The sequence below is a fragment of the Saimiri boliviensis genome, chromosome 6, assembly GCF_048565385.1.
Source record: "Saimiri boliviensis isolate mSaiBol1 chromosome 6, mSaiBol1.pri, whole genome shotgun sequence".
NCBI classification, from domain to species: Eukaryota; Metazoa; Chordata; class Mammalia; order Primates; family Cebidae; genus Saimiri; species Saimiri boliviensis.
The window spans coordinates 74,061,623-74,082,738 of record NC_133454.1 but is presented as its reverse complement, the minus strand read 5'-3'; the positions used below and the strand labels follow the sequence as shown (position 1 = coordinate 74,082,738).

The 21,116-nt window shown below is 41.1% G+C and overlaps 1 protein-coding gene and 1 pseudogene across 9 annotated transcripts in view; one reads left to right on the top strand and one right to left on the bottom strand.

Annotated features, from left to right (window-relative positions):
- Positions 1-21,116, bottom strand: part of STIM1 (stromal interaction molecule 1) — a 244,747-nt gene that overhangs the window by 78,215 nt on the left and 145,416 nt on the right. The gene's annotated exons all lie outside the window — the stretch shown is intronic.
- Positions 12,618-12,943, top strand: LOC120364658 (non-histone chromosomal protein HMG-14 pseudogene; annotated as a pseudogene).

Here is a 21,116-nt window from a genome sequence, read left to right as displayed (position 1 = left end):
TTTCACTTATCTTTGTACATCTAGTCTCTTTTTTGCCAGTCTGTCTACCATATTAGACACTAGAATGATCTTAAAAGTATCTATACCAACTCCTTTACTTAACATCTCATGGCTCCTCATTACCCACAAGATAAAGCCCTAACTTGTTGGCCTGGCATTCAAAGCCTTTTACAATACAACAAATCAACTTCCTAGGGACCTTCCTGGCCACTCTCCCTCCCTACCAGACACCTCACACACCAGATCTGAGGTCAGAAAACCATGGCCATAGGCCAAATACAGCTTGCTGTTGGTTGGTTTTGAGACTGAGTCGCCCTCTATCACCCAGGCTGAAGTGCAGTGGCATAAACATGGCTCACTGCAGCCTCCTGGGCTTAAGCAATCCTCTTGCCTCAGCCTCCGAAGTAGCTTGGAATACAGGCACACGCCACTAATGCAGGCACTAATTTTTTCTTTACTTTTTTTTGTAAAGACAGACCATATTGTGCTAAGGCTGGTCTCAAACTCACAGACTCAAGCAATCCTCCTGCCTTGGCTTCCCAAAGTGATGAGATTACAGTCATGAGTCATCATGCCCAGCCAGTTTTCATAAATAAAGGTTTTTTCGTTTGTTTATTTGTTTGTTTTGAGATGGAGTTTCACTCTTGCTGCCCAGGCTAGAGTGCAATGGCACGATCTCAGCTCACCACAACTTCCGCCTCCCAGGTTCAAGCGATACCCCTGCCTTAGCCTCCCAAGTAGTTGGAATTAAAAGTATGCACCGGCCGGGCGCGGTGGCTCAAGCCTGTAATCCCAGCACTTTGGGAGGCCGAGGCGGGTGGATCACGAGGTCGAGAGATCGAGACCATCCTGGTCAACATGGTGAAACCCCGTCTCTACTAAAAATACAAAAAACTAGCTGGGCATGGTGGCGCGTGCCTGTAATCCCAGCTACTCAGGAGGCTGAGGCAGGAGAATTGCCTGAACCCAGGAGGCGGAGGTTGCGGTGAGCCGAGATCGCGCCATTGCACTCCAGCCTGGGTAACAAGAGCGAAACTCCGTCTACAAAAAAAAAAAAAAAAAAAAAGTATGCACCATGACATCTGGCTAATTTTTTTTTTTTTTTTTTTTTTTTTTTTTTTTTGTGAGACAGAGTTTCACTCTTGTTACCCAGGCTAGAGTGCAATGGCGCGATCTCGGCTCACCGCAACCTCCGCCCCCTGGGTTCAGGCAATTCTCCTGCCTCAGCCTCCTGAGTAGCTGGGATTACAGGCACGCGCCACCATGCCCAGCTAATTTTTTGTATTTTTAGTAAAGACGGGGTTTCACCATGTTGACCAGGATGGTCTCGATCTCTTGACCTCGTGATCCGCCCGCCTCGGCCTCCCAAAGTGCTGGGATTACAGGCTTGAGCCACCGCGCCCGGCCCAATTTTGTATTTTTCATAGAGATGGGGTTTCTCCATGTTAGTCAGACTAGTCTCAAACTCCCGACCTTAGGTGATCCACCCGCCCGCCTCAGCCTCCCGAAGTGCTGGGATTACAGGCATGAGCCACCATGGCCGGCCCCATAAATAAAGTTTTACTGAAACATAGCCAGGCTCACACATTAATGTATATTTTCTGTGGCTGCTTTCATGCTACAAAGTTGAATATTTGTAACAAAGACACTATGGCTATCAAAGTCTAAAATAGTTACTATCTAATCCCTTATAGAAAAAGTTGCCTGCTCTAAACACCTCAAGCTATTTCATGCTCCTTGACCAAACCATGATCTTTTATACCCTCAAGATTTTGCACAAGGTGCTCCATTTAAAAATGCTTTCTCCCCCTCTTTGTCTATTAAGGAAAAAGTCACTGTCTTCTGTGAAGTTTTCTAGACCTCTCCCAGATGAGTTCATTGACCTATCCTATTTGTTCTCTTAGTTCTCAGGGTGTACATCAATGACAGTATTTATCCCAATATTCTATAATTACTATTTAATTATCCCCTTCTTACTCTCCCTAAGCAACTCAAAAATAGAGACTATATTTTATTTATCATTTATTCTTCACCCAGCATCTTGCATGTTTTCTGGAATACACAAATAATTAATTTAGTTCCATAAACCCATCTCCAAGCCTAGGGCCTGGCACAGAGTAGGGTGTGTGGTTATTAAATAACTGAAGGAGTATCTCTTGAGTTTGTCCTATTATATGCAGCAGAGAGCTTAGCTTAACAATAGCTAGTCAAGACATAATTATCTGTTGAATAGAAGAAAGAAAAAGGTCCCCGAATTATCAGCCAAAGATATTTAGCCAGGAGGCAGAGAGTTACACTAGCTTAGATTCAGTGTAGCATTTTGTTTAGAGTTTGATTCTAGACCCAGCTGCGTGGGTGTGAATCCTCATTCCACCACTTACCTTCAGTGTATAACTTGCATTATTTGTAAAATGAAGACAGTAGCACAAAAACTAATAACCCTCATGTTGAGGAAAGTATAAATAAGTAAACTCAACTAAATACCTTAGAATAGTGCCTGGCACGAAATAAGCTCTCCTGTCTTTGTGTATGTAATATGTTTTAAGAAGAATATAAAGATACTAAGAATGTACAATCCTAGGGCCCATTATTATAGTGATGCTGATCACTCATATGTAAGGAAGACCTATAGAGGAGGTAGAAATGGATATTTTCTAAGTGCTTGGTATACAAAGTCCATGTGTCAAGAGGTCAGGAATGGTGATAGTTAAGACAAGACATTGCAGTCTACTAACCTCTAAGGTCCTTTCTGTTTTACTCTATGATAATCTGAAAGCTTTAACTCCATTTCAAATCAAAGCTTCACAACGTTATGCAAGATCCTCCCTCCTCTATGGGCTGGTCTTCCTCAATGTACCCATTACCACTTCCTCCCATTCCCTATGATAATGAATTACTTAAAAATCTCTGAAGGTACCAGGCTTTCTACCAGTAAAATATCTTTGTGCATTCTATTCCCTTATTTAAAATATTCTCCTTATCACTCCTAGTCATCTGTTGAGATCCAGATTATGTGTCAGTGACTGTAACATGGGAAAAGCTGACTTAGGTCATCCTCTTCTGCAACTCTTATCACAGTGTTCACTCTTAACATTTTATTTTTTTAAAGACAGGGTTTCAATATGTTGTTAAGGCTGTCCTTAAACTCTGGGCTCACACAATTCTCATACCTCGACCTCCCAAATAGCTGGTACTACCGGTGCAAGCCACCGTGCGTCATAGTATCCACTTAATAAATTATAGTGTCCTTATCTGTTTTATGGCTATCTCCACCACTAGGCGAACTTCTTCAAAGGCAGCAACATCACCTTTTCTTTCACTCCCTTATTTCCAGTACCTGGAACATACGTAGATACAGAGAATCCCTCTGAGGTAAACGATAAAGCTCAGTTCTTATCATTGAATCATCCTTGATGCCTCACCAAAACATCAGGAACATGACACAGGTGAAATCCTAGAGGCAGCATTAAAAGTTTCAGCTTGCCAGACCTGGCCAGAATGGCAAAAATGGCAACTCTAACTCAAGGGTCCCCTAACTACAGCCTGCAGGCCGCATGCGGCTCCCTGAGGCCATTTATCCGGCCACCTCCGCACTTCAGGAAGGGGCACCTCTTTCATTGGTGGTCAGTGAGAGGAGCACAGTATGTGGCCATGCCGCAAAGCGCAGCATCGCTCATGTACAGTACTACTTCCGGTGACGCAGGATGCACACGTCACGGCTCCAGAAGCGCATCATATGATGCACATCCGGTCTGCGGCTGCGGCGCCCCACATCACCAGAAGCAGTGTGAAATAACAGCAGAAGTAGGAAGAAAGGCAAAGCACTATAACCATTACTACACAGTACAATGGCCCCCATACTTACCCAAATGTACAACAACATAATGGCCCCTATAACCTCCCTTTGCCCAAAAGTCTCCCCCCACATTACTACACACCATGTTTCCCCTATTATAAGACCCTGTCTTATATTAATTTTACCCCCAAAAGACAGGGGCTGTCTTATTTTTAGGAGGTGTCTTATAATAGGGGAAACATGCAGCAGTGGGCTTCCCACAGAAGAGGCCCACTGCTGCTGCAGATGTCCAGGACGCTGTATACACAGTGTCACAGGCTGATCACCGCCATCCCTGTATACAGCACTGGAGGTGGTACTGGGCCTGTGACACTATACCGCTGTCTGGGATAGTGGAGGCAGCAGCGCTGGCTGTGAAGGGTGTCACACCTTGCATAGTCCGGCCCTCCAACGGTCTGAGGGACAATGAACTGGCCCCCTGCATAAAAAGTTTGGGGACCCCTGCTCTAACTTCTCCAGTCTTACAAACTGTCAGGACGAAAGTATGCAAGCTAGCCAAGGACTACTGTCTGGGGAAACTTTGTTTTATGAAAGAAGGACAGAAATAGGTCACTAATTAGAAAATATTTCCCCAGAGGCAAGAGATTATCTTCTTAATTGGGGTTAATACTGCCACATCTACATAGGATGAATGCATAGCACTGGAGAGAATGCATTATGAGAAAGGACAGTTACAAAACTGATGGGTTAGAAGGGACTTCTGGTGACAGCATGAGAAGTTCCACAGACCCACTCTCCAGTAAAACTGGTGAAACTTATTTTTCAAAAGCAACGATTTAAAGTTTCTGGAAATGGTCTTAAAGGCATACAGCCAATGAAGAAACGTATGTTTAAGAAAATCTATTAAGAACAGCCAGAGTCCACAATATGTAAACCAAGACCTGTTCCCTGCCTTGCCTCTCCCAACTCAATGACAAGACACTCCACTCCACACTGATGCAGCTAAAAACACAGACCTTCTCTCTTAAGCTCCTTGTTAAAGAGTTAGCTGCCTAGAATGTCCTGAGCAGGATATTAGTGTTTCTGATCCTCCTCCACCAGCTACCTGTTACTGAGGCTAAGTTCTAAGTGAGTACAGCTAAAAGGTGGGCCTCTGTTGTCCTGCTTAGCCCCCACTCAGAGGACAGGAGCTTTACCTTGAATGCAGTGCCACTGAGAATACCAGGGACACAACTGGCATTGCCCTGGCTCATAAGATGGTGATTACAATCTGGGAGAAGCAAGCCAAAAAGACCTGAGGCTACTGCCACCCCTCTACCAAGTCCTCAGCTCCTAAAGTGGTGGTGTCACTCAGAAGCATGTCATTGTCCCCCACCCCAGCTCCAAAACTATGACTAAAGGATTTTGCCAAGCAGAGGAAGCAGGCTATAAACTAGGCATCCCCAAACTACAGCTCACAGGCCGCATGCGGCCCCCTCAGGCCATTTATCCGGCCCCCCGCCGCACTTCAGGAAGGGGCACCTCTTTCACTGGTGGTCAGTGAGAGGAGCACAGTATGTGGCAGCCCTCCAACGGTCTGAGGGACAGTGAACTGGCCCCCTGTGTAAAATGTTTGGGGAGCCCTGCTATAAACAAAGAGCTCTTAATCTCTTCACAGGGAAAATGACCTCATCTCAACAGAGTGTAGAGAAGTTCAAGACTAAGGGTAGGGTATTCTCAAAATAGTAGAAGTTGTGGTAAAAGGAAAAAAATAGTAGATTCATTGGAGATAAAGGCTAAACTGTAGACTAGAGAATTTGATGGAGATAACTAGGGAAAGAAGCAGCTGGGAGGAGTCTCTTGGAGTAAGACCAAATTTTACCAGCCTGGGCAAGATAGGGAGACCCCATCTCCACAAAAAATTTAAAAACTAGCCAGGCCTGCATATATATCCCAGAACTAAAAAAAAAAAAAAAGAAGAAGCCAGGTGTTATGACACACACCTGTGGTCCCAGTTATCAGGTGGCTGAGGTAGTCACTGGAGTCCAGGAGGGTGAGGCTACAGTGAACCATGATCATGCTACTGCACTCCAGCCTGGGTGAAAGAGTGGGACTCTTGTCTCCAAAACAAACCAGAAAAGAACAAATCTCAAACAATGACCTCAGGAACTAGCCCTTCAAAGGAACTCTAACGTAATTGGATTAGTCTGGGAATCAATTTATGCCTCAGGGCATTGTTGCAAAGAGCAGAGCAATCAGATGGCAATTAGTGAACCTAAAAAGCTGGGTGTGGCACCAGGGAAAGAGATAGTCAAAGTTCTGCCCAAATCATAATCATCCAAAGATGACTGTGGGCCTACCAAAGTCCTCTGTGGAACAACATCAGAGGATTCACCCTGCTGTGGGAGGAGAGGGATCAACTACTTAAACAGTCTAGCCAGTCATTGAACAAATAAACAGGAAAATAATAACAGGCCCCAGAAGAATCAGACAAGTACCCAAAGTTGCTACAATATATTATCAAAAGTGTTCCGCTTCAAAACAAACCAAGGAACAAAACATACAAAGAAACTGGAAAGTGTGACCCATATACCGGAAAAAAAGCAGGCAACAGAAACTTTCAGTAAGAGGGACCAGATGTCAGATTTAACAGAAAAAGACTATATATTAGCCATTATAAATATGTCCAAAGACTGAAAAATAAATCATGATTAAAGACATAAAGGAATGCATGATGTCAATGTCACATCAAATAAAGAATGTCAATAAAGACATAGAAATTGCTGTTTTTAAAAAAACGAACCAAATGGATGTTCTGGAGTTGAAAAGTGTAATAAACGAAATGGAAAATTAGGAGAGAGGCTAAATAGTAGATCTGAACTGGCAGAAAAAGAATTAGCAAACTTCAAGAGAGACTGATAGAGATTATACAACCGTAAAAACAGAGAAAACGGAATGAAGAAAAATGAACAGAGTCTCAGAGAAATGTAGAACACCATTAATCACACCAACGTATGCATAATATGAATACCAAAAGGGGAAGATAAAAAAAAAGAAGCAGGAAGGCTCATGCCTATGAGAGGACAAGGTGGGTGGATCGCTTGATGCCAGGAGTTAAAGACCAGCCTGGATAACATGGTAAAACCACATCTCTACTAAAAATACAAAAATTGGCTGGGTGTGGTGGCATACGCCTGTGATCCCAGCTACTCGGGGAGGCTGAGACACAAGAATCGCTTGAACCCAGGAGGCAGAGGTTGGAGTGAGCTGAGATTGTGTCACTGCACTCCAGCTTTGGTGACAGTAAGACTGTATCTCAAAAAGAAAAAAAAAAAGAAAAGAAAAGAAAAGAAAAAGGAAAAGGAAAAGTATTCAAAGAAGTAATGGCTGAAAAATCTCCCAAGTGTTTTGAAAAACATTAATCTAGCCATCAAGAAAATCTAATAAACTCCAAATAGAATAAACTCAAAGAGAGCCACAAATAGACACATTAAGTAAAATGCTAAACGTCAAAGGCAATGAGAAAACTTTGAAAGCAGCAAGAGAAAAATGACTCATGATACATGTGAACTCCAGTAAGATTAACAGTTAACTTCTCACCAAAAAAATGGATGCCAGAAAACAAACAGATAACACGGTCAAAGGGCTCACTGAAGAAGGGGGATGTCAACCAAGAACTCTACATCTGGCAAAACTCTCATGAAAAAAATGAAGGCAAAATAAAGACATTTCCAGATAAACACTGAGAAAATTCATTGCTAACTAAGACACTTTACAAAAAAAATACTAAAGAAAGTGCTTAAGGCTAGTAAATGACCCCAGATAGTACTTTGAATCCATACAAAAAAGTACCAACACTGAGCCAGGTACTGTTCTAGGTACTGAAGATACAGCAGTGAACAAAACAGATTCCTTTCCCTTATGAACTTTATACTCTAGGCAATAAATAATAAAATAATAAGTGATTAAATAATAAAATCCAGATGATGGTAAGTTCTTCAAAATTAAAAAAAAAATTTAAAAAGTGATTCATAATGAAGATCTGGGTGCCAGGAATGAAGAAGAGATGCAGATTTCATTATTAACTAGGGTGGTCTGGGAAAGGTCTCTTTGACAAGATGAAGTATGACAAACGACAAAGTATATTTTTGGGGGTTTTGTTTTGTTTTGTTGTTTTTTTGAGACAGAGTCTCCTTCTGTCACCCAGGCTGGAGTGCAGTGGCACAATCTCTGCTCACCGTAACCTCCACCTCCTGGATTCAAACATTTCTGCCTCATCAAGTAACTGGGATTACAGGCATATGCTACCATACCTAGGTAATTTTGCATTTTTAGTAGACAGGGTTTTACCAGGTTGGCCATGCTGGTCTCTAACTCCTGACCTCAATTGATCTGCCTACCTTGGCCTCCCAAAGTGCTGGGATTACAGGCATGAGCCATCACGTCAGCCACAAAGTATATTTAATACGGAAATATGAGGGCATAAAGTAAATATCTAGGGAAAGAACAGTCCAGGCAGGGGCAAGAGCTAGAACCAAGGCCCTAAAGCAGGAATGCAAAAGAGTATGAAGGAATAGCAAGAATGCAGCTATAGTGAGTAACCAAGGGAAATACAAGTCAGAGAGAAATCAGAATAAGTGGGGACCAGCTCGCAGAGGGCCTCCACTTTTGTGGAGACTCTGGCTTTCACACCAAACAAAAAATAGAGTTATCACAAGCTTTTGAGCAGAGGAGTGAAATGATCTGGTTTACATTTTTATCCAAAAAGCTCTCTAGCTGCTACATTAAGAATAAATGTAGACATGGTTATCTGCTAGGAGACTATGGAGCTTGGTGCCTGCAATGGAATGACAGTGAGAAATAATTCTATTTTGTATATATTTTGAAGGAAGAACCCACAGGATTTACCAATAAATGTAAAGTTGAAAAAAATCATTAATTAGAATCTTTTTTGCCTAGGCAATTAAAACAATGGACTTGCCTTCAACTGAGATGAGGAAGGCAGTGTATACAGCAGGTTTTGGATGACATAATATTTAGAATCCAGCTTGGTGCACATTAAGCTTCAGCTGCCTTTAAAGCTCTTAGAAGAAAACACAGGAGTAAGTCATCATTTTGCATTTGGCAATGATTTCTTAGATATGACCTCAAAATCATGAGCAGCAACAACAGCAAAAAAATAAATAAACTGGACTTCATCAAAATTAAAAACTTCTGTCCTTCAAATCACATATCTCATAAGGGATTTGTATCTAGAATATGTAAAGAACTTCAACAACTCAATACCAAAAAGACAACTCAATTTAAAAATAGAAAAAATTGTTTTTGTTTGTTTGTTTGTTTTGTTCTTGTTTTTTTTTTGTTTTTTTTTTTGTTTTGTGAGACGGAGTTTCGCTCTTGTTACCCAGGCTGGAGTGCAATGGCGCGATCTCGGCTCACCGCAACCTCCGCCCCCTGGGTTCAGGCCATTCTCCTGCCTCAGCCTCCTGAGTAGCTGGGATTACAGGCATGCGCCACCATGCCCAGCTAATTTTTTGTATTTTTAGTAGAGATGGGGTTTCACCATGTTGACCAGGATGGTCTCGATCTCTTGACCTTGTGATCCGCCCGCCTCGGCCTCCCAAAGTGCTGGGATTACAGGCTTAAGCCACCGCGCCCGGCCCTGTTTGTTTTTTAAGACAGAGTTTCACTCTGTCACCCAGGCTGAAGTGCAGTGGCCCAATCTTGGCTCACTGCAACCTCTGCCTCCCAGGTTCAAGCCATTCTCATGTCTCAGCCTCCTGAGGAGCTGGGATTACAGGCACATACCACCATGACCAGCTAACTTTTGTATTGGTTTGTAGAGAGCAAGTTTCACCATGTTGGCCCGGCTGGTCTCAAACTCCTGGCTTCAAACAATCTACCCACCACCCAAAGTGCTGGGATTATAGGCATCAGCCACCACATCAGGCCACAAAGTTATTATTAAAAAGCAAAAAAAGCGCCGGGCGCGGTGGCTCAAGCCTGTAATCCCAGCACTTTGGGAGGCCGAGGCGGGTGGATCACGAGGTCGAGAGATCGAGACCATCCTGGTCAACATGGTGAAACCCCGTCTCTACTAAAAGTGCAAAAAATTAGCTGGGCATGGTGGCACGTGCCTGTAATCCCAGCTACTCAGGAGGCTGAGGCAGGAGAATTGCCTGACCCCAGGAGGCGGAGGTTGCGGTGAGCCGAGATCGCGCCATTGCACTCCAGCCTGGGTAACAAGGGCGAAACTCCGTCTCAAAAAAAAAAAGAAAAAGAAAAAAAAAAAAGATGTTGGCAAGGCTGCAGAGAAAATGGAACACTTATACACAGTTGATGGGAATGTAAATTATTCCAGCCACTGTGGAAAGCAGTTTCAAGATTTCTCAGAGTACTAAAAATAGAGCTACCATTCAACCCAGTAATTCTATTACTGTATACATACCCAAAGGAAAATAAATCATTCTACTCAAAAGACATGTGCACTCTTAATGTTCACTGCAGCACTGTTACAATAGCAAAGACATGGAATCAACCTAGATGCCCATCAAGATTCTTTATCCAGTGGACTGTATAAATAACATGTGGTACAGGCCAGGCACAGTGGCTCAAACCTGTAATCCCAGCACTTTGGGAAGCCAAGTGGGGAGGATACCTTGAGCTCAGGAGTTCAAGACCAGCCTGGGAAACATGACAAAACCCCGTTATCTATAAAACAATACAAAAAAATTAGCCAGGCACAGTGGTACATGCCTGTAGTTCCAGCTACTCAGGAAGCTGAAGTTGGAAGATCACTTGAGCCCAGAGGACCGAGGCTGCAGTGAACTGGAATCATCCACTGCACTCCAGCCTAGGTGACAGAGCAAGACCCTGTCTCAAAAAAGAAAGAAAAAAGAAAATAATGTGGTACATATTGACCACGGAAAGGAATGAAAATCCTTTGCAGCAACTGGAGGCCATTATCCTAAGTGAATTAATGTATGTAGTCAGAAAACCAGATATGGCATGTTCTCACTTAAAATTGGGAGCTAAATCTCGGGTACACAGAGACAGAAAGATGTGAACAATAGATACTGGGGTCTCCAAAAGGAGGGGGGCTAGGGAGAAGGACTGAAAAAAATTTCTATTGGATGTCATGGTCACTATCTGAATAAGACAATCAACAGAAACCAAAACCTCAGCATCACACAATATACCCTTGCAACAAACCTGCACATGTACCCTGTGAATATAAAATTAAGAAGGAAATATTTTTAAATAATAATAAAAATAAAATAAATTATCAAAGGATCTAATATTTCTCTAAAGAAGATGTGCAAATAGCACTTTGGGAGGCCAAGGCGGGTGGATCACGAGGTCAAGAGATCGAGACCATCGTGGTCAACATGGTGAAACCCCATCTCTACTAAAAATACAAAAAATTAGCTGGGCATGGTGGTGCGTGCCTGTAATCCCAGCTACTCAGGAGGCTGAGGCAGGAGAATTGCCTGAACCCAGGAGGCGGAGGTTGCGGTGAGCTGAGATCGCGTCATTGCACTCCAGCCTGGGTAACAAGAGCGAAACTCCATCTAAAAAAAAAAAAAGAAGATGTACAAATAACGATTAAGCACATGAAAAGATGTTCGATACCATTAGTGATCAGAGACATGTAAATCAAAATCATGATGAGATATTACATTATACCAACTAGGACGACTGTGATCAAAAAGTCAGAGAATAACAAGTGTTGATAAGCATGTAGAGAGATAAGCTCCCTCATACACTGCTGACAGGAATGTAAAAATGGTTTAGCCACTTGAACCATTTTTATATGGAAAACACTCTGGCAGTTCCTAAAACAGGTAAACACAGTTACCATATGACCCAGCAATTCTATTCATATTTATATACCCAAGAGAAATGAAAATATATATCCAAGCAAAACACAAAGGACATGTCCACACAAAAATTTATACATAAGTCTATAGCAGCAGTATTCATAATAGCCAAAAGGTGAAACAAACCAGATGTCTATAAATTGATGAATGGCTAAACAAAAATGGTATGTCCATGCAACAGAATATTATTTGGCCATGAAAAGACATAAAGTACAGATATATGTACACAAACACATACAGGTAGTACTGATACAACATGAATGCACCTTGAAAACATGATAAGTGAAAAGAGCCAGTTATAACGGATCACATATTATATGATTGTATTTACATGAAATGTCCATAATAGGCAAATCTATAGAAAGAGAAAGTAGATTCACGGTTGTTTAGGCTGGGTGTAATGGGGAGAGAGAAGAACAATAGCTAATGTGTATGTGGTTTCTTTTTGAAGTGACAAAAATGTTTTTAAATTGACTGAGGTGATGGTTGTACGTATCTGTGAATATACTAAAACCCATTGAATTATATACTATAAATGGGTGAATTGCACAGTAATGTGAATTATTTCTCAGTAAAGCTGTTTTTTTTTTTTAATTGATAGATTAGAGGCCAGAAAACTTTTTCTGTAAAGAGTCAGACAGTAAATATTTTAGGCTTGGTGATCCATATGGTCTCTGTCATAACTACTCAACTCTGCTATTCTTGTGTAAAAGCAGCAATAGACAATATGTAAATAAATGAGAGTGGCTGTATAAAACGTTATTTATGGACAGTGAAATTTCAATTTCATATAAATTTCACATCTTGAAATTCTTCTTTAGATTTCTCCCTAAACTATTTAAAAATGTAAAAATCAGGGTTCTCCCACTGCTCCTTCTGTGGGTCTTAGCAGCTCGGGCAGCGGGAGGAGCAGCAGTGACCAGGCAGCCCAGCTTTGTGAAGGCTCTCAGTGCGCCGCCAGGATGCCTGAAAGGAAGGCTAGCTCCGCCAAAGAGGATGCCAAGGAAGAGCCCAAGAGGAGATAGGCACAGTTGTCTGCTAAACCTGCTTCTGCAAAAGTGGAAGCGAAGCCAAAACAGGCAGCAGCGAAGGATACATCTTCAGACAAAAAAGTTCAAACAAAAGTAAAAACAGGAGCAAAGGGAAAACAGGCCGAAGTGCCTAATCAAGAAACTAAAGAACATTTATCTGCAGAAAAAGGGCAAATGAAAACTAAGGAGAATTCAGCCTCTGATGAAGCAGGAGAGAAAGAAGCCAAGTTTGAGTAATACCATATACCATATCTTATCAGTGGTCCCTGTCTCTCTTCTTGTACAATCCAGAGGAATATTTCTATCAACTATTTTGTAAATGCAGGTTTTTTAGTAGCTCTAGAAACATTTTTAAGAAGGGAATCCCACCTCATCCCATTTTTTAAGTATAAATTCTTTTTTTAAGAGGTGAAATCATTCAATGGTTGTTTATTTTTTGGTACAACCACAAAATAGTGTGGGATGCTGAATTATGGGAGGCTTTGACTGTCTCATGTGTCAGTTTAACATTCTGTACATAGGGGGTTAGTTTTTATGTCCTATAATACAAACCATATTAAATGACAATATGGAGTCAGTCCTGCATTTAATGTATTAAGCATTTTAAATTACTTCTATTCCCATGTTGTTTTTTAGCAGAATTGTTTCCTAAAGACAATCACTCCTGAGAGATCATGGCTCTCTCTGTCAGAATTGTGTGCACTCTGTAACGTCTTTGGTGTGGTAGTCCCGTTTTCTTAATAACTTTGTTACTGTGCTGTGAAAGATTTAAAATTTGAATATGTAGTGTATATGCTATTCAGTTGTGAATTGGTGGGGCATATGTAACAGCTTATCAACATGTGAAGATACTGGTACCTGATAGTCTCTTAAGGACAATTGCTTCCCAATTTTAAGCTGGAAAGTCACTTAAATAACTTTAAAAAAGAATTACAATACATGGCTTTTTAGATTTTCAGTACATATGTTAAGAACTGTTTACAAATTGAAATGTCTGTACAGATCCTCAACCAACAAAACCTCAATTATGAAAGAAAAAAAAATAAAAATCATTTTTAGTCTGCAGGCCATATGAAAAAACACTTTGCTGATCCCTGGACTAGATATAACAAATCCACCCTCTGCTCTGGTTTCAGGTGCTAGGAAAATCTCTCTCCTTAACAATTCCCATGAACAAAAGGCAACTTTGATTCCCCGCTCGGTTTTCCTTCATTCTACCATCCCTATGCATGGTTTTCCAACACCCTGAGAGGATCACAAACCCAGCCAAACATTGAACAGAAGGAAAACTTCTAGAACTCCATTTCCAAAATAGAATACCCACTTCAGTCTACTTGGCAAAAACAGAGCTTACCACATGTTCCTTACAAATGACACTCACCTCTGGGCAGTGATGGGGGGTATGGGAAGAGGCTTATGGACAAAGAATACAAGAGAATAAAACAAACTCATGCCTCATCCAAGAAGCTTTTGGCATCTAATCAATTCTAAGAGGGAGGATTTAGGCTTATGTGTCAATGAGCAATACAAAAATATATACATATATATATATATATATATATATATATATACACACACACACGTGTGTGTGTGTTTATGTGCATATGTGTATGTTAAGGACAAAATATTCTACTAGCCTATTAAACTACATAGAAGAGAAGGCAGAAGAGTAATGCAGGTATTAGAGGAGTTCCAGAGGCCTTTGTTAAACAGCATTTGTTCTTTCATTTGCCTAGCCATCACTTACTGAGTAGTTACTATGTGACAGGTCTTGTGCTGAGAACCAAGGACACACATATTAATCAGACATATTGAAAGCATCTAGGTGAGACAGATATACAGAAGAGAGTCTGTCCTTCAAGGCAAGAACCACTGTTCTATGTGGAGGAAAGTGCTATCACTCAATCCCAAAGACAGAGCCCAGCAACTTTCTCTCCAACTCCTCCATCCCCATACTGCCTAGGACCACACAGTTTTCCACTCTCAACTGATCACACAGCTTGCTCAACATCCAGAGAAGTCAGAAAGCTTATGAAGTGTCATACAAGAAAAAGATTTTCACAGATAATGTCTTGAATCACATTTCTGCCATTTACCACTATGTCACCTAGAGCCTGTAAAATGCAAACTACCTCACAGTTACAATGTGGAGAAAAGGAGATTATTTAAGGCACAGTCCTTCACAGTGCCTACATGTAGAAAGTGCTTGATTTGTGTTTGACTACTGTCAACCTAGGTCCCCTTGACAAGGGGGCTTATACTATTTATACTGTTTACCTGAGGAGAAACCTAGTGGCTGAGGATAAACAAGAATAAATAGTATGATCCCCCTTGTCAAGGGACCCAGCAACTTCTAATCTTACCAGTGACTTCCCAGAGACTTCTAATCTTGCCTCTCTCTTCTCAAGATACCAAGAGGCTAGATGAAGGAGGGTGTGGGAAGGATCCAAGATGGCCAAATAAGAACAGCTCCGGAGTGCAGTTCCCAGCAAGAACAACGCAGAGAGTAAGTGCCCACTGCATTTCCAAACAAATTTTCACTGCCCACAAACCAGGAGATTCCTGGGCCAAAAAGTACCACGAGTTTTCAGCACAGTGGTTTCAGCCGGTGCTGTGTTGGCGCACAGAAACTCACACAAATCTGGGTGGCCATTTCAACTGGCGCCTGGAACACCGGGGAGACAGAGCTGCCCATTCAACTGAAAGGGAGTGGGCAGAGACAGAGAGCCAGGCAATCTGGCTCAGTGCGTACCACCCCCACGTAACAAGCAATCTGAAAGGCTCTGGATTGAGAGTTTCCCAGCAAGTGAAGCTGGACCCAGGATAGTCCAGCTCAATGGGGGGAAGGGCAACCACCACTACCAAGGCGGTCAGCCACTACTGAGGCAGTTCACACAGCAGCTACGCAGAGCCTGCGCAGCTCAGCAACACCTCTGCTGGCAGACTGTGACTAGACTACTCCCTGCGGGCAGGGCATCTGTGAAAAAAAGCAGCATCATGACTGTAACTTATAAATAAAGCCGACCTTCCAAGGACAGAGCACCTGGGAAAAGAGGCAGTTATAAGTTCCACTGCAGCAGACTTAAAAGTACTTGCCTAGCATCTCTGCACATAATCGTCAGATTCACCAGGGTCGAAATGAAGGGGAAAAATGCTAAGTGCAGCCAGAGAGAATGTGATGGAGAGAATGAATCCAAGTTGGAAAACACTCTTCAGGATATTATTCAGAACTTCCCCAAGCTAGCAAGCCTGAACACCATTCAAGTCCAGGAAATACAGAGAACACCACAAAGATATTCCTCAAGAAGACCAACACCAAGGAACATAATCATCAGATTCACCAGGGTTGAAATGAAAGGAAAAAAAGTGCTAAAGGCAGCCAGAGAAAAAGGTCGAGTTACTCACAAAGGGAAGCCCTTCAGACTCACAGCAGATCTCTCCGCAGAAACCCTGCAAGCCAGAAGAGAGTGGGGCCAACACTCAACATCTTTAAAGAAAAGAACTTTCAACCTAGAATTTCATATCCAGCAAAACTAAGCTTCATAAGCGAAGGAGCTTTATGGACAAGCAATTGCTGAGAGATTTCGTCACCACCAGGCCTGCCTTACAAGAACTCCTGAAAGAAGCACTAAACAAGGAAAGGAACAACCAGTACCAGCCACTCCAAAAACTTACCAAATGGTAAAGACCATAGACACAATGAAAAAAATGAATCAACTAACGGGCAAAACATCCAGATGGCATCAAATGGCAGGATCAAATTCACACATAACAATATTAACCTTAAATGTAAATGGGCTAAATGCCCCCATCAAAAGACACAGACTGGCAAATTCTATAAAAAGTCAAGACCCATTGGCATGCTATATTCAGGAAACCCATCTCAGGTGCAAGTACACACATAGACTAAAAACAAAGAGATGGAGGAAGATTTACCAAGCAAATGGAGAGAAAATAAAAAAAGCAGGAGTTACAATCTTAGTCTCTGATAAAATGAACTTTAAACCAATAAAGACCAAAAGAGACAAAGAAGGGCATAATGGTAAAGGGATCAATGCAACAAGAAGAGCTAATGATCCTAAATACGCACCCAATACAGGAGCACCCAGATACATAAAGCAGGTTCTTAATGACTTACAAAGAAACTTACACTCCCACACAATAATAGTAGGAGACTTTAACACTCCACTGTCAATATTAGACAGATCAATGAGACAGAAAATTAACAATGATATCCAGGACTTGAACTCAGATCTGGACCAAGTGGACCTAATAGATATCTACAGAAATCTCCACCCCAAATCCACAGAATATATATTCTTTTGAGCACCACATTGCACCTACTCTAAAATTGACCACACAATTGGAAGTAAATCACTCCACAGCAAATACAAAAGAACAGAAATCATAAACAGTCTCTCAGACCACAGGCAATCAAATTAGAACTCAGAAGTAAGAAACTAACTCAGAACCACACAGCTTCATGGAAACTGAACAACTGGCTCCTGAACATTGACTGGATAAACAATGAAATGAAGGCAGAGAAATAAAGATGTTCTTTGAAACCAGCAAGAACAAAGATACAATGTACCAGAATATCTGGGATACATTTAATGTTGTGTCTAGAGGGACATTTATAGCAATAAATGCCCACAAGAGAAATGAGGAAAGATCTAAAATTGATACTCTATTGTCAAAGTTGAAAGAGTTAGAGGAGCAACATCACAAAAACTCAAAATCTAGCGGAAGACAAGAAATAACTAAGATCAGAGCAGAACTGAAGGAGATAGAGACACAAAAAAAACCTTCAAAAAAAATCAGTATATCCAGGAGATGGTTTTTTGAAAGGATCAACAATATACACAGACCACTAGCCAGATTAATAAAAAAGAAAAGAGAGAAGAATTAAATAGATGCAATAAAAAATGATAAAGGGAATATCACCACTGATTCCACAGAAATACAATCAGAGATTACTACAAACAATTTTATGCACATAAACCAGTAAACCTGGAAGAAATGGATAAATTCCTGGACACCTGCACCCTCCCAAGCCTAAACCGGGAAGAAGTTGAAACCTTGAATAGACCAATAACAAGGGCTTAAATTGAGGCAGTAATTAAGAGCCTACCACCCAAAAAAGCCCAGGTCCAGATGGATTCACAGCTGAATTCTACCAGACATACAAAGAGGAGCTGGCACCACTCCTTCTGAAACGATTCCAAACAATACAAAAAGAGGGAATCCTTCCCAAATCATTTTATAAGACCAACATCATCCTGATACCAAAACCTGGCAGAGGCTCAACAAAAAAAGAAAACTTCAGGCCAATATCCATGATGAACATAGATGCAAAAATCTTCAATAAAATACTGGCAAACCAACTGCAACAGCACATCAAAAAGTTTATCTATCACAATCAAGTAGGCTTCATTCCAGGGATGCAAGGCTGGTTCAACATACGCAAGTCTATAAACGCAATCCACCACATAGAACCAAAGACAAAAACCACATGATTATTTCAATAGATGCAGAGAAGGCCTTTGACAACATTCAACAGCACTTTATGCTAAAAATTCTCAATAAACTAGGTATCGAAGGAAAATATCTCAAAACAAGAAATGCTATTTATGACAAACCTACAGCCAATATGATACTGAATGGGCAAAAACTGGAAGCATTACCTTTGAAATCTGGCACTATACAAGGATGCCCTCTCTTACCACTCCTATTCAATATAGTATTGGAAGTTCTAGCCAGAGCAATTAGGCAAGAAAAAAAAAGGGGTATTCAATTAGGAAAAGAGGAAGTCAAATTGTCTCTATTTGCAGACAACATGATTGTATATTTAGAAGACCCCATCATCCCAGCCCAAAATCTCCTTAAACTGAAAAGCAATTTCAGCAAAGTCTCAGGATACAAAATCAATGTGCAGAAATCACAAGCATTCCTATACACCAATAACAGACAGAGAGTTAAATCATGAGCAAACTCCCATTCACAATTGCTACAAAGAGAATAAAACATCTAGGAAAACAACTAACAAAGGATGTAAAGGACCTCTTCAAGGAGAGCTACAAACCACTGCTCAAGGAAATAAGAGAGGACACATACAGATGTAGAAACATTCCATGCTCATGGTTAGGAAGAATCAATATTGTGAAAATGGCCATATTGCCCAAAGTAATTTATAGATTCAATGCTATCCCCATCAAGCTACCAATGATCTTCTTCACAGAACTGGAAAAAACCACCTTAAACTTTACATGGAACCAAAAGAGAGCCCGCATAGCCAAGTCAATCCTAAGCCAAAAGAACAAAGCCAGAGGCATCATGCTACCTGATTTCAAACTATACTATAAGGCTACAGTAATCAAAACAGCATGGTACTGGTACCAAAACAGAGATACAAATAAATGGAACAGAACAGAAGCCCTAGAGGCAACACCACACATCTACAACCATCTGATCTTTGACAAAAACAAGCAATGGGGAAAGGATTCCCTGTTTAATAAATGCTGTTGAGAAAACGGCTAGCAGCATGCAGAAAGCAGAAACTGGACCCCTTCCTGACACCTTACACCAAAATTAACTCCAGATGGATTAAAGCCTTAAATATAAGACCTAACACCATAAATACCCTAGAAGAAAACCTACGCCAAACCATTTAGGAAATAGGCATAGGCAAGGACTTCATGACTAAAACACCAAAAGCACTGACAACAAAAGCCAAAATAGACAAATGGGATCTAATTAAACTCCAGAGATTCTGTACAGCAAAAGAAACCATCATTAGAGTGAACCAGCAACCAAAAGAATGAGAAAAATTTTTGCAATCTACCCATCTAACAAAGGACTAATATCCAGAATCTACAAAGAACTAAAACAGACTTACAAGAAAAAAAAAAAAAAAAAAAAAAAACAGACAAATCCATCCAAAAGTGGGTGAAGGATACAAACAGACACTTTTTAAAAGAAGACATATATGAGGCCAACAAACATATGAAAAGATGCTCATCATCACTGATTATTAGAGAAATGCAAATCAAAACCACATTGAGATATCATCTCACACCAGTTAGAATGGCGATCATTAAAAAATATGGAGACAACACATGCTGGAGAGGATGTGGAGAAATAGGAACACTTTTACACTGTTGTGGGAGTATAAGGTAGTTAGTTCAACCATTGTGGAAGACAGTGTGGCAATTCTTCAAGGACCTAGAAATAGAAATTCCATTTGACCCAGCAATCCCATTACTAGGTATATACCTAAAGGATTATAAATCATTCTTTTATAAAAGACACATGCACACATATATTCACAGTGGCACTGTTTACAATAGCAAAGACCTGGAACCAACACAAATTCCCATTGACGACAGACTGGACAAGGAAATGTTGCACATATACACCATGGAATACTATGCAGCCACAAAAAAATGATGAGTTTGTGTCCTTTGTAGGGACATGGATGAATCTGGAAACCATCATTCTCAGCAAACTGACACAAGAACAGAAAATCAACCACCACATGTTCTCACTCATACGCAGGTGATGAACAATGAGAACACATGAACACAGGTAGGTGAGCATCACGCACTGGGGTCTGTTGAGGGGGCCAAGGAGGGACAGCAGGGGAGTGGGGAGATAACATGGGGAGAAATGCCAGATGTAGGTGACGGGGGGATGGAGGCAGCAAACCACATTGCCATGTGTGTACCTATGCAACAATCCTGCATGATCTGTACGTGTACCCCAGAACCTAAAGTACAATAAGAAAGAAAGAAAGAATAAAGAAAGAAAAGAAAAGAAAGAAAGAAAGAAAGAAAGAAAGAAAGAAAGAAAGAAAGAAAGAAAAGAATAGAAAAGAAAAGAAAAGAAAAAGAAAGAAAGGAAGGAAGGAAGGAAGGAAGGAAGGAAGGAAGGAAGGAAGGAAGGAAGGAAGGAAGGAAGGAAGAAAGGGCAAGCATATCTCTCATCCAGTCAGTGCCAAACTACTGAAGTGTTTGCCTATGTGGATATATACCTGAGAAGACCTGATGGATGTTGGGACTGACAAAAAATTTGAAGAAACTTGATAACACAAAAACTATGGAAATTTGCAAACAGCTCTACGGTTTACAAAGGATTCTTTGTAAACCAATCTCTTTTTCAAGCCCCACATCATCCACTGAACGTATATGTTACTGGTGTCCCTATCTTATAGATAACTATTCTCTAGTACCTCCCTACTTGATGTCTCCTAAACTTGCCATATTTTTTGCCTCCTGCCTTTACTCATTAAGTTCCCCTTTCCTGGAATGCTCTTCTTCCTATCTTCATCTAGTAAACTCCTGTTCATCCTTAAAAACCAAGTTCCAACTTCACCTCCTCTGCAAAACCTGCTCCTGGCATACCTTCAGTCAGAATTGAGGCCAGCTCTGTTTA